At 39.8% G+C, this 14718-nt stretch overlaps 1 non-coding gene across 1 annotated transcript; it reads right to left on the bottom strand.

Annotated features, from left to right (window-relative positions):
* Positions 1-6635: 6635 nt before the first annotated feature.
* Positions 6636-6707, bottom strand: TRNAC-GCA (transfer RNA cysteine (anticodon GCA)). The gene has a single exon. It is a non-coding gene; the product is annotated as a tRNA-Cys (tRNA).
* Between the last annotated feature and the right edge of the window lie 8011 nt (positions 6708-14718).

Raw genomic sequence — 14718 nt, 5'->3', positions numbered from 1 at the left:
GAAGATGGTCATCTATAAATCAGGAAGAGGACTAAGTCAAAACTAACCTTGATAACAACTTGATCACAGATTTCTAGCTCCAGAACTAGAGAAGATAAACATCTGTTGTTTAAGCTATGTGGTTTATGATATGTTATTACAGCAGCCCTAGCAAACAAATACATGGGCCATTTCTACTGCTCCAACAATTTCTCTCTCCTATTAGTACCCACCATATTCTCTCAGGCCCAGTAAAGTAATAATTTTGCTTGGGAGTACTCATCATGTCTATACATGTAGACATGCAAGCTGTCCTCAAAATTTCTCAGTCTGCTCTATGCCTCTGTATTTGTGATTTTTCCTTTTCTAATGCCTTTCTGACTTTGCCTGCTGCTAATTGTTTTTCTTGCAAATGTTATTCATTCTTTGGCCTTGTACCACACTCATATTAGAAGCACAGAGTTTTCAGGAATCTTCCTCCTCTTTTCTGACAAGTGATCATTCTGGCTTACACACTGGAATATTTTCCTCCCACTCATTAAGCGTAAGAATGTTAAATTCATGTCATAAAGATGTACAAAGCTTCCTTGCAAACAGTCAAGCAAGTTGAAATGAAACATATGAGATTTGTTAATCCTTTTTTTTGAAAAGTGGAAATTTTACCTGCTTCTTTACTTAATTAACAATTCAACGATATGTTTTGGTGTTGACCTTTGTTTAATATTCATTGGCAGCAAAACTGAATAATTGAACTGAAAATTGAAAATAATTGATGTGGCGGCTTCTTCTTTGACCACTGAACTAAAGCTTCCCAAACAGCTATAACTTTGAAAGTTTCTAAAAGAAAGAAAAAAAAAAAGAGGAAGAAGGAAGAAATAGAGTGAATTTAGTGATTAAAATCAATTGTTTTCCCCTTCACAGTCATTTTCTGTATCTTTGTTTATAACAAAGCCTTTAAAGTTTTTTGTCTGCTGCATTTGATTAATATATTAAGAACTGGGACTGTTGGTTACATTAATGACTCACCATGATTCACCATCCTCTTGCATTAGAATTAGTGTGATTGGTGAAAATGCAAAAGCCCTGGGCCCATTCCAAACCCACTGAATCAGAATCTTGAAGGAGATAAGCCTTGGGAATCTGTATTTTTATCATGCTTCCATAGCCTTTTTTCTGTTTCAGTCTGGCAACCACTTTCTTAAGTTCTGTGATGGTAGAGGAAAAGTGATGGTGAAAACACTCCCTAACAATTTAAAGAGGAAGGTCACAAAAAAACAGTAGAGCTCAAGGAAAATGGCAGCAAATAGAACAGGTGAGTGCACTGGTATTCTCTGGATATTACTGTGAACACAGAAAGCAGGGTGAGGCTGGAAATAACATTGTTACAAATAAAAGGACTACTTCAGAATATGTTGTTAATCCTTCAAAGTTATCAAGAGATCAACATCTTTATGAACCAAGTTCAATATACCTATTTATAATTGAGTTTTATGATATTTAACAGTGATTCTTGAGAATATTTTAGGCCACCATATGAGGTTGATTTTTTCCTTTTAAATGAACGATTAGAATACAATGATTGCATGAGATACTTTGAGCAAATCAAAACTTGGGTTTTTTGATGTTTTTTTAAAAAAGGAGAGCTTTATCAGCAGGGATTTTAGAAATTACAAAGACATTTTCAGTGGAGAACAACAGGAAGTTAGGAGCTAATTATTGTCTTCTCTGAAAAACGTTAGGCCTCCCACCGATAAATCATCATATACTAACTAGGTCAGCATGTGCTAGTTCAGTTCTATGGTTCTCTGACTCCTCTGTCCACTCTGTAAGTCATTATTAGGATTATTGCTTAGCAATTCTTAGAACAATTTTCACATACCCAGTATTACATGATTTTAAAAATTTTGGGCTTCCTTGGTCGCTCAGCAGTGAAGAATCCACCGGCAATGCAGAAGCTGCAGGCTCAATGCCTGGGTAATGAAGATCCCCTGGAGAAGAAAATGGCAATCCACTCCAGTATTCTTGCCCAGGAAATCCCATGGACAGAGGAGCCTGGCAGGCTGCAGTCCATGGGGTCACAAAAGAGTCAGACATGACTTAACAATTAAACAACAACAACCTACCTTGTTCTTCATGGACCCAAACATCAATTTAGCATACATTTCCTGATCTAAGTTACTACCTTACCAATCTTTAGGTCCATACCTTACTTGTCAGTTTCTTTACCCATGAAAGAGGCTTGGGGATATTCTGAACTGCTGAAAGACTTCTCTGATATCAGTTAACTGCCTGGATTTCTAACAGCCTCATGTTTCTGAAATCCTTAAGGATCTATCCCACCATCCTCTGAATAGAACTTCATCCTTCAATCACTATTGAGCCCTTTGATACCTTCTACAGCTGTTATTCAAATGTCTGTATTAGTCAGGGTTCTCCAGAGAAATAGAATCAATTGGATATATATACACACACACATATATATATACACATATATACAAAGACAGGGACAAAGAGATTTATTATAGTCACTCTTGTGATTATGAAGTCTAATGAGTCCAAAATCTGCAATAGGGGCTGGTAGGCTGAAGACCCCTGAGAGCAAACAGTACGTATGAAATTCCAAGGTCAGTAGCCTGGAGATCCAGGAGGGCTGATAGTGCAGCTCCATTCTGAAGGCAGTTTGATGGACAATTCCCTCTTACTTGAGGCCAGTCTTCTTGTTTTGTTTGAACCTACAACTTATTGGATAAGGCTCACCCACTTTATGGAGGGCAATCTGCTTACTAGAAGTTTACCAATTTAAAGGTTAATCTCATCCCAAAATACGTTAGTTTACAGGATCAAGTTAACACAGAAAATTAACCATGACAATGCCCCACACTCCAGCCACTATAGTCTGCCCATTTGACGGGACTTCATCTTCCAAATATTTGATAGGTTCATTCCCACTCCCAGCGTCTGTCTCATACTAAAAGAAGGTTGAGTGACCATTCCTAAATACTCCCAATCTAGCCATTCTGCTCTAGGGACCCTAATTATGTCAAATTATGTGGCAACTGGAACATGGTTTAAGTGTGCAGTTTTCGGTGCATTTCTGATTGTCACAACTGGAGGGTACTACTGGTATTTGGTGGGTAGAGACTGGGGGCACTACAAACAAGCTAGAATGTGCAGGATGGTTCCCACAACAGTACACTATCTTCAGCCCCAAATGTCGATAGTGTAGAAGCTGAAAAATCATGGAGAGAAACTATAATATTCAAGCTGGAACTTAAAGGATTGGTAAGTTTCAAATTGCACAGATGGAAAATTTTTATTCCAGTCAAAGAAACTGCCATAAAACAGACAAGGGATAACAAAATATGGAGGTTTTTTAGAGAAGTGTGAATATCAAATCTGTAAGTGGAGAAATAATGAAATATGATCATTTCAGAAAGGTGGGTGGTTAGGGTTTAGAGCAGTCCCTCTGAAATTTTAGCACACTAGAATCACCTGGAATTTGACAGCACACCCTGGAACCCATCCCCAGAAATTTCTGATTCTGTGTGATTGAAATGAGGTCTGGGAATCTGAATTTCTAACAAATATTGAGGTGATGCTGGTGCTCCTGGTCTGTGAGCCACATTTTTAAGAACCGGTTTTCAGAAAGTCAGAGATGCCTGAAAAGATGTCAGGAATTCAAATTCTAGGCAAAAAAGAGGGCCATTGATAGGAACAGTTCTTTAGGAAGATTAAGCAACAGATAGGACACACTGGATTAGAGAGGGAAACTGTACAGACAAACCAACTGCAGGTCCTGCCAGGAGTCACTGAAAGGCTTGAATCCTCTGCATCAGTGATTTGGGAAGCCTGGGAAACCTGGAGCAATGTGCCTCTATGCATAATTCTCTCTTGACCCCAGCTGTGTAATTATGGTTTGCCTGGAGTTTAGTCTTAGCCAGTTTTGCATGAGGCTTGGTTCTTTGTAATGAATCTCCTGGGATAAAGCATAAGCTGACAGCGTTCAGACAGGCTGCCTGGGCTGCACTTTATAAGTGGGATTGAGGTCACAAAAGCTAGGTGACAGGGCAAGGAGAAGCTCCCCTTAGATAACCAAATCACTTAAAATTACATTTCTTTCTGGGTCAAAAAGAAAAAAAAAAAGGAGCAGAGATATTGCCTCTGCTCTTGCCTCATCCAGTTTTTGAAATTATACTTAAGGGACTTGGATAAAATCCATACATCAAAAAGCCTTTATGCAATAATGCAAAATTTAAAGGGCCTGTCAAACAGATGATCTGTTTTGAAATCACACATATGATATCTCGGAATTCTAGCAATCAGAGGGGCTCAGTCTGAACTGATTAGAATGCTTTTCCAAACCAGTTTTCTCTTATTGCCTGAAAAGTGTTACTTGCTTTATCTATAATGCTTGGTACCATCAGCCCTAGGGGAAATGAAAAAAAAAAAAAAAAAATCCTTCTAAGCAACTGATTCGAACCTCCTGAGGCTAAGGAGCTCTTATCAAGACGCAGAAATCCTGCACACAGGCCAGCTGGAGGATGTTCCCCCTCCTGAGGGTCCCTGCTGCCTGAGGGCTTCTAAACACAAATAGAAACTGGAAAAAAATCAGAGGAGTGGAACACACATCTAACATGTGTGTTCCATCATTCATTTCCAGGCTTTTTATCCTCGTTCCAATAAAACAACTATTTAAAAACTAGTGATGAGGCTAGCATCTTCTAACCAGAATAACCCTACTCTTGATCACCTTTTTTTTCCATCTTCAGAGATTTTATGAACTGTAACCCTTCCTTTAAAGTATTTTTTTCCTTCCTTTTGCCAGCTGCTCAGCATCACTCCACACTGCTGGGAGATACTCACTTTATACTTTGACAGTTACTGTGGATACGTTGATAAACAAAATACTAACTTTTTAATATATATATAATTTTAAAGTCTTGGCCTGGAATTTCAAGGAGGGGGGGGGGGGAATGAAGGAACAAAGGAAGCAATGAGGCAGGAAGAAAGACAGGGAGTCAAGGAGAAAGACAATTAAAACTGCAATGTAGCAAAATCGCCATTTGTCCAAAACCCTTCAGTGACATTTACCAGGGATAATTGTTACCATTGCTGATTGTAGGGCCCCAGCCCTAGAAACTCGGATGCAGTAGGTCTGAACCGGTCTCTAGGATGTGCATTTTTAATGTTCTCCCCAGGCAGCTCTGGTGTTGGTAGCCTAGGAAAACATCACCTTAAGAAGCTTTGCAGGTTTAGATTGTCCCTAACAAACACTGTAAACAGCCAGTGCTTATTGTCAAGATTTGCCAGCTTAGGGGAGGGAGGGATGACAAACAGCAGCTGCTTAGATTTAAAATGTCCCGGGGAATCAGCACAGGTGGTGGAAGATTTACCAAACTTCTCCTGAGGCTCCAAGCAGAAGATGACCATCTGCCACGGGCCCCCAGGCAGACCATTTCTCTGTCCCCGGCTTTCTCAGATGCCTCCCCACTTTCTCATGCAAAGCCTTTTGTTACAGACTAAATTGTATCCCCCCCGCCAAAATTCATCTTAAAGCTCTAATCCCCTGTATTTGATGTGCAGGATGTGCAAAGGAGTAATAAAGGTTGTGTGTTAAGGCGCTTCAGTCGTGTTCAACTCTTTGCGACTCCATGGACTATAGCCCATGAAATACATCTGTTCATAGGATTTTCCAGGCAAGAATACTGGAGTGGGTTGCCATTTCCATCTCCAGGGATCTTCCTGACCCAGGGATTGAACCCATGTCTCTTGTATCTCCTGCATTGCCAGGAGGGTTTTTATTACTGGTACCACCTCGGAAGTGAGGTCATAAGAGTGGAGACTTGTTTCTATAGGTTTGGCATCCTTATAAGAAAAGGAAGACACACCAGAGATCTTTCTCTCCCTATGAGAGTGCAGAGGAAAAGCTGTGTGAGGACACTGAGTCTGCGGCCATCTGTAACTCAAGGAGAAGAGGCATCGCCAGACATCAACCCTCGCCCACATCTTCATCTTGACTTTCAGCCTCTCAAATAATTCAGTTCAGTTCAGTTCAGTTCAGCCTCTCAGTCGTGTCCAACTCTTTGCAACCCCATGGATTTCATCATGCCACGCTTCCCTTTCTATCACCAATTGCCAGAGCTTGCTCAAACTCACGTCCATTGAGTCAGTGATGCCATCGAACCATCTCATCCTCTCTCAGCCCCTTCTCCTCCTGTCTTCAGTCTTTCCCAGCATCAGGGTCTTTTCTGATGAGTCAGTTCTTCACATCAGGTGGCCAAAGAACTGGAGTTTCAGCTTCAGCATCAGTGCTTCCAATGAACATACAGGACTGATTTCCTTTAGGATTGACTGGTTGGCTCTCCCTGCAGTCCAAGGGACTCTCAAGAGTCTTCTCCAACACCACAGTTCAAAAGCATCAATTCTTCAGTGCTCAGCTTTCTTTCTGGTCCAACTTTCACATCCATAAATGACTACTGGAAAAATCATAGCTTTGACTAGATAGACCTTTGTCAGCAAAGTAATTGAAGTGAAGTCGCTCAGTCGTGTCAGACTCTTTGTGACCCCATAGACTGTAGCCTATCAGGCTCCTCCGTCCATGCGATTTTCCAGGCAAGAGTGCTGGAGTGGATTGCCATTTCCTTCTCCAGGGGATCTTCCCAACCCAGGAATCGAACCTGGGTCTCCCGCATTGCAGGCAGACGCTTTACCATCTGAGCCACCAGGGAAGCCCACATCAGCAAAGTCTCGTCTCTGCTTTTTAATATGCTGTCTAGAATAGTAAGAAAATTAATTCCTGTTTTTAAGTCCCTCAATATATGGTATTTTGTTATAGTAGCCCAACTGAAAATGTTTACTACAGATTGGGTCTTGAACCCATGTGCTGGGACTCAACCCCAGCCAAAACCTTGCTTGGAACTCAAATCCACATGGCTGAGACTCAAACCCATGGTACCTGGTTTCAAGACCTAATGAAGCTCTGGTTCTTGATGTCTCATCACAGAAAGAATTAAGTGAGAGACAAAATGATAGGTAAGAAGTAGATTTATTTAGATTCAGAGAGATGCACACTCCACAGACAGCATGTGGGCCATTGCAAAGGGTGAGTGCAGCTTTAAAATGTGGTGTGTTTAGTTTTTATAAGCTGGGCAACTTAATATGCTATTGAGTGGGAGGATTATTCCAACTACTTTTGGGAAGGGGTGGAGATTTCCAGGATTTGGGCCACCTCCCACTCCTTGGTCTTTTAATAGCACTTTGGAACTGTGATAGTGCTGGGTGTGTCGTTTCACTTGCTGACTGAGGACCAAGGTCTAGTCTTGTCTGCCATCTTGGTCCCATTTGATTCTAATTGGTTTATGTTGTGTCCTTGGGCTATGTCATTCTTTCACAAGTTGTGCCCTGCCCCTTTCCCTCCTGTTACACAACTAGAGTAACCTTTCTTCACAGCTCATTTAGGTATTCCTCAGGCAAGAGACCCTTCTCCCAAGCCCTAAAGCCCTAATGTTACTTCACCGCTCAGGTTTCAAGGGAATTCAGGTTCCAGAAAAGCTGTAGGTTAGATTCAAGAACCCAATGTCACTTGGACCTGGGGATAGGGAAGTGCTGAGAACTACCACACTCAGTTATACATGAGTTATAAACATGAATATACTGTCTCTGCTTCTAACCTGATTGGCTTTATCACTTGTTTGTACAAGAAAATACATTCCATAATCCAGGTGACTGAGTTTTAGCTAACTTTTCCAAGTCTTAGATTGGATCTTTTCCTGGTGATGGCACTCTCAGGAGTTCTGGAATAGTGCTGATTAGAACATTACATTGCTTTTTCCTTACAAATATCTTCACACTTATCAAAGCCAGGATATATAGTTGTTATATCTGTGAGAGTTCTGTTCACTCAGATAATTACTGTGTGCCCAGTATATGCCAGACAAGGTTCCAGATACAGAGAAGCAAACATGAATATGACAAAGAGACAAACAAAACTAAGGAAATACGTATCAATCAGGTGTTAATAAAAATGTTAATAAATACTACAAAGAGAAAGTATGGGAAAGAGTATGAGGAAGGGTCCTAGTTTATAAGGGGGTGATACAAGAAAGCCTCTCTGATACTCAACACTACAACAGAGACATGAAGGAAGTCAGATGTCCAGCCATTTGTGTCTCTGAGCAAATATCACTTCACAAAGAGGGAGAAGCCCATGAAAAACTGCCTCAGCAGGACTATGAATGGTATTTTTATAATAACAAGGAAGACTATGCAATTGGAATAGGGTAAAAAGATGGATCTCCCTAAAGTCCTGGGAATGGCTAAGAATTAATCATGCAAGCTCTTCTAGGACATTGTGATGTCTTTACTCTGAGTTAGATGAAAAGTCATTGGAAGGAGGAAAGCAAAAAAGCCATGTGACTTATGTTCTTAAATAATCTCTATCTTTTATGGGGAGAATGATCTGCTAGGGTCAAGAATGAGGGAGATCAAATAGAAGGCTACTGTATTATTGATAGATGACAGTTATTGATTTAGAGTAGAATGATAGGGATTGGTTAGGAACCAGATAAATTTAAAAGGTAGAAACCACAATCTTTGCTAATGATTGTATTGTCAGATAAAGGGGAAAAATAAAACAGTGGGAATTTTGTAACTTTAGTAGGCTTATCTAGATTTAACCACTTAAATAAGTGGATATATCAATCTGTCTATTACAATTTGCAAAAATAACAAAATATTAACAATCAGTTCAGTTCAGTTCAGTTCAGTCACTCAGTTGTGTCCAACTCTTTGCGACCCCATGAATTACAGCACGCCACGCCTCCCTGTCCATCACCAACTCCTGGAGTTCACCCAGACTCACTTCCATCGAGTCGGTGATGCCATCCAGCCATCTCATCCTCTGTCATCCCCTTCTCCTCCTGCCCATAATCCCTCCCAGCATCAGGGTCTTTTCCAGTGAGTCAGCTCTTCACATCAGGTGGCCAAAGAATTGGAGTTTCAGCTTTAGCATCATTCCTTCCAGAGAAATCCCAGCGCTAATCTCCTTCAGAATGGACTGGTTGGATCTCCTTGCAGTCCAAGGGACTCTCAAGAGTCCTCTCCAACACCACAGTTCAAAAGCATCAATTCTTTGGCACTCAGCCTTCTTCATAGTCCAACTCACACATCCATACATGACCACAGGAAAAACCATAGCCTTGATTAAATGGAACTTTGTTGGCAAAGTAATGGCTCTGCTTTTTAATATCTATCTGTGTTGGTCATAACTTTCCCTCCAAGACACTTTAAATGTGTTTTAGCCCCCTAGCCAACATCAGTTACCCTTTAGGAAACTAATACTAGATACTAATGGGAACACTGTACCTCTCACAATAATCTATGATAAACACTGGAAAAGTCATCTGGTATCTAGAGTCAGAAAAATAATTTCTGAAGCTTTTAGAATAATGAGAAATTTGAATTTGTATTAAAAATATACTATTTGTAGTATGTCCATCTTAGCAAAAAATTTAGCTGATTTATCAAAAATGGTTGAGAAAGTAATTATTTGGTCAGTAAAGATCAGCCTGTATTTATTAAAATGAATCATAGCAGATGAAAATGTTTATGTTTAAATTTTTTTAATGTACTAAAATAAATTCTAATTCTTATAAATTTTTCTATCAAAGGAAAGCAATAGATAGCATTTATGCAATGTAGGAAAGACCATGGACTGTGTAGTATGCTCAAGACTTTTAATTGGCTGTGCAAGTTTATGAAAAGAGTTTACTGCTAGAGTACTGTCAATTAGAAGAAAGTTGTTTAATGACTTGATTATAAATTTACTCTCAGCCCTGTCTGGATTAAAGTTTTTATCAACAAGGATACAAAGGTCCTCTTTCACATATTTAAGAATAATTAAAAGGGGAAGAGATAGCAAAAGCATAGTTTTCCAGGAAGGATTTCCATAGTATCTCAACAGAATAGGATAATGGATATAATCTAACCAGGTATAATTTAATAATGATGATTTGTAAATGTTTGCACAAATAGGCAATTACACTGTTATAAGATGCAGGAGATGTAATGTCCTAAAAGCAAGCACAAAAATGTCTTGGGACTTTGATATAAGTTCCACATGAATCAGCAGAATGCTCTGAACTGAACATCTCAAAAGAAACTATTGCATTCAATCTTGGGTTCCAAGATAAAAAGCATTTGTAAGAGAGTGACCACGATAATCTAAGCTCAGTGGGAAAAAAACATATGAGGAAAACCTTAAAGAAAAAGCACTGAGGCTGCTTCATCTGCAGAGAAATGTGTGCTCATCAGTTATAATCCCTTTGGGTGCAAGGAACAGCTCCAAATCAAGTTGGTGTGAAAAACAAGAAATTGTATTTTATGTAATAAGAGGTCCAGAATTAAAGTAGCTTTCACATAGTAATGACAGATCAAGGCATCAAACTCAGAGAATACATCCAAGAGCGATACTCACTAAAAAGAGGACAGAGAGAAAGAAAACTTTTTTCTAGAAGACTTCTCTTTTGATTGCATAGGTCAAAATTACGTCTCATTACCATTCCCTGGTGGCTCAGATGGTAAAGAACCCCCTGCAATGCAGTAGACCTGGGTTCAGTCCCTGAGCTGGGAAGATCCCCTGAAGGAGGGCATGCCAATTCTTGCCTGGAGAATCACCATGGACAGAGGAGCTCAGTGGGCGACAGTCCGTGGGATTGCAAAGAGTCGGGCACAACTGAGTGACTAAGCAGAGCACAGCCATTCCTTGACACATCACCCTCAAAGGAATGGGATTAGTCCCACACTAACCAGGACTCCTGAGAACTGGGAAAGTTCGTGTTCCTCTGAGACATGATGATGTATGAGGCAGGGAGTAGGGACTTGAGCAAAATCGAGAGTTCTGTTAGAAAGGATACCAACCAGTTCTACCATACAATGTCCTAGGGAAAACTTAATAGTAGCTTTCAATTATTTAAGGGTTGCCGTATGGAAATACACTCTGTGGCTCAAAAGAAGGGAATCCAAGATTAATGCTTGGAAGTTAAAGATGGCTATACAGCAAGCCAGTAATAAATGGAATTTGCGGCATAATAAATGATTCCCTCACTCTCTGTGTATCCTCTAGAGGGAAAGAACTAGACTAGCTGTCCTCTGTAAAGTCTTCCAACCAAAGCCCAGCTTACAATTCAGCAGGTTTTGTCCTGCATGAAAGCAAAGCCAACGAGTCACTTTTGGGCATTGTCTATTTGCAAAATAATGCCAAGTTCTCTGGAACTGAGGCAACTCATTAAATAAAGATACCCTATATTTGCAAGCTGAATGGAGAACTGTATAAGGATGCCATGTATACTAGTTAGCATGACAGTGATTCCAACGTTATTAAAGATTTCTCTGGTTGAACTTAGTAATTAAAGTTGGAAAGAATAGAAGAGTGTTTCAAAGTAATTATTTTAATGCTATTTATAGTTTGCAAAGCACTTTTCCATCTTTAAAACAGGCATTATGATTATTCTCATTTTATAGTAAAGATACTGAGGACCAGAATCTTTAACACCATCAGGCAGGTCTGCCTGATTCCAAATAAGTGCAGTGAAAATAGAAATTCTTCTTCCTCCTATTTCTCCTTTCTCCCCTACTCCTTTTTTCTTCTACTACTGAGTTGGCAACTCCTTCTCTGGTAGATATAATGAAATATTTTTATAATAATAATACTTATTTCTTAAATACATATACTCTTTAAAAGCAAAATTCTGTCCTTCCCATATTGTTCATTGAGGACTTTTATGCTTTCCCATATACCCAGAGAGGCTTCACAGGTGGCACTAGTGGTAAAGAACACACCTGCCAAAGCAGGAGGCATGAGAGACGCAGGTTCGATCCCTGGGTCTGAAAGATCCGCTGAAGGAGGGCATGGCAACCCACTCCAGTATTCTTGCCTGGAGAATCCCATGGACAGAGGAGCCTGGTGGGCTATAATCCATAAAGTCACAAAGAGTTGGACACACTGAAGTAACCTAGCAGGCACATGAACCCAGAAGCTATTTAAATATTGCAACAATGACCTCTTTCCATCATTTGATCCACATATATGTTCTAATTATGGCTCTGCTTCTAGAAGAATGGATTAGATGTCTGCTTCAGTTTGAGTTGGAATGAATGTATTTTGGTACCAGCTTTGCATTTACTCTTAGACAGACCCTTCCATGATAGTTCAGTTCAGTTCAGTTCAGTCGCTCAGTCGTGTCCGACTCTTTGTGACCCCATGAATTGCAGCACGCCAGGCCTCCCTGTCCATCACAACTCCCAGAGTTCACTCAGACAACCCAGTGTTGAATTAACATATAAATAGTAACTTTTTATATTAACCTTCAAGTATTCAGTACAACTTAAATTTATTAGTAATGTATCTGCTGTCATATACACGATGAATCTTCTCAATTTCCTTTTCTTCATGTAAGTATTACATAGTGATAGATGGTGAAGTCACTCAGTCATGTCCGACTCTTTGCAACCCCATGGACAGTAGCCAACCAGACTCCTCCATCCATGGGATTCTCCAGGTAAGAGTACTGGAATGGATTGCCATTTCCTTCTCCAGGGGATCTTCCCCACCTAGGGATCGAACCCGGGTCTCCCAAATTGTAAGCAGATGCTTTACCGTCTGAGCCATCAGGGAAGTCACATATATCCAAATAAATCTTAGTGCCACTTTACTAAAACAATGCTGAAGGACAGAGAAGTAAAATCTTTTTGTATGCCAAATTTGATAGTCAGGTTTATATTAAGAAATAAAAAGGTAAATAATAAAAAGTACAGAAGGAAAGCAGGGGTTGAGGACCATTGGATGAGAAACAGATGAGTAAGGGAGACTTCGCACTGCACTCTTTTTTATCTTGTAGCATCTATTTAAACCATTAAAATGCATTTATTTAAAAAGATAAGTTAATGAATAAATAAATTTGGTTAAAATTAAAGCCAAATAATAGCTAAATAAATTAATAAGAAAAAAGAAAAGGAAGGAATGGAAGGGACAGAGGAAAGATGTTTATTAATACATATTTTGTTTTAGTACTAAAATGATCTTCACAGTTACCCAGAAATCTTGAAAAGCTGTCATCACCATCTTGAGAATTCTCAGGACATATTTACAGATGATCCAGGGCTTTATGGATTTAAGAGGAAAGCAGAGATAGGAAGTCAGTTTTGGAGAGAGGAGGGGAAGTAAAGTTGGGATTTGTGAGGAATGCTAATCCCTTTTTAATGCCTTAAGCAGAAAACTCCACATTTTTGTACTTTTGAGGGACAAAAAAGATGGTCAACACCGAAATCAGATTGATTATATTCTTTGCAGCCAAAGATGGAGAAGCTCTATACAGTCAGCAAAAACAAGACCAGGAGCTGACTGTGGCTCAGATCATGAACTCCTTATTGCCAAATTCAGACTTAAATTGAAGAAAGTAGGGAAAACTGCTAGACCATTCAGGTATGACCTAAATCAAATCCCTTACGATTATACAGTGGAAGTGAGAAATAGATTTAAGGGCCTAGATCTGATAGATAGAGTGCCTGATGAACTATGGAATGAGGTTCGTGGCATTGTACAGGAGACAGGGATCAAGACCATTCCCATGGAAAAGAAATGCAAAAAAGCAAAATGGCTGTCTGGAGAGGCCTTACAAATAGCTGTGAAAAGGAGAGAAGCGAAAAGCAAAGGAGAAAAGGAAATACATAAACATCTGAATGCAGAGTTCCAAAGAATAGCAAGAAGAGATAAGAAAGCCTTCTTCAGCGATCAATGCAAAGAAATAGAGGAAAACAACAGAATGGGAAAGACTAGAGATCTCTTCAAGAAAATTAGAGATACCAAGGGAATATTTCATGCAAAGATGGGCTTGATAAAGGACAGAAACGGTCTGGACCTAACAGAAGCAGAAGATATTAAGAAGAAGTGGCAAGAATACACAGAAAAACTGTACAAAAAAGATCTTCATGACCCAGATAATCATGATGATGTGATCACTAATCTAGAGTCAGACATCTTGGAATGTGAAGTCAAGTGGCCCTTAGAAAGCATCACTATGAACAAAGCTAGTGGAAGTGATAGAATTCCAGTTGAGCTATTTCAAATCCTGAACGATGATGCAGTGAAAGTGCTGCACTCAAGATGCCAGCAAGTTTGGAAAACTCAGCAGTGGCCCCAGGACTGGAAAAGGTCAGTTTTCGTTCCAATTCCAAAGAAAGGCAATGCCAAAGAATGCTCAAACTACCACACAATTGCACTCATCTCACATGCTAGTAAAGGAATGCTCAAAATTCTCCAAGCTAGACTTCAGCAATAAGTGAACCGTGAACTCCCTGATGTTCAAGATGGTTTTAGAAAAGGCAGAGGAACCAGAGATCAAATTGCCAACATCTGCTGGATCATGGAAAAAGCAAGAGAGTTCCAGAAAAACATCTATTTCTGCTTGATTGACTATGCCAAAGCCTTTGACTGTGTGGATCACAATAAACTGTAGAAAATTCTTCAAGAGATGGGAATACCAGACTACCTAACCTGACTCTTGAGAAATCTGTATGCAGGTCAGGAAGCAAGAGTTAGAACTGGACATGGAACAACAGACTGGTTCCAAATAGGAAAAGAGGTACGTCAAGGCTGTATATTGTCACCCTGCTTATTTAACTTCTATGCAGAGTACATCATGAGAAACGCTGGACTGGAAGAAACAAGCTGGAATCAAGATT

Source organism: Capricornis sumatraensis, chromosome 1 (assembly GCF_032405125.1).
Source record: "Capricornis sumatraensis isolate serow.1 chromosome 1, serow.2, whole genome shotgun sequence".
Classification (NCBI taxonomy): Eukaryota; Metazoa; Chordata; class Mammalia; order Artiodactyla; family Bovidae; genus Capricornis; species Capricornis sumatraensis.
The sequence above is the reverse complement of the archived record's forward strand: the minus strand, read 5'-3'. Positions and strand labels throughout refer to the sequence as shown.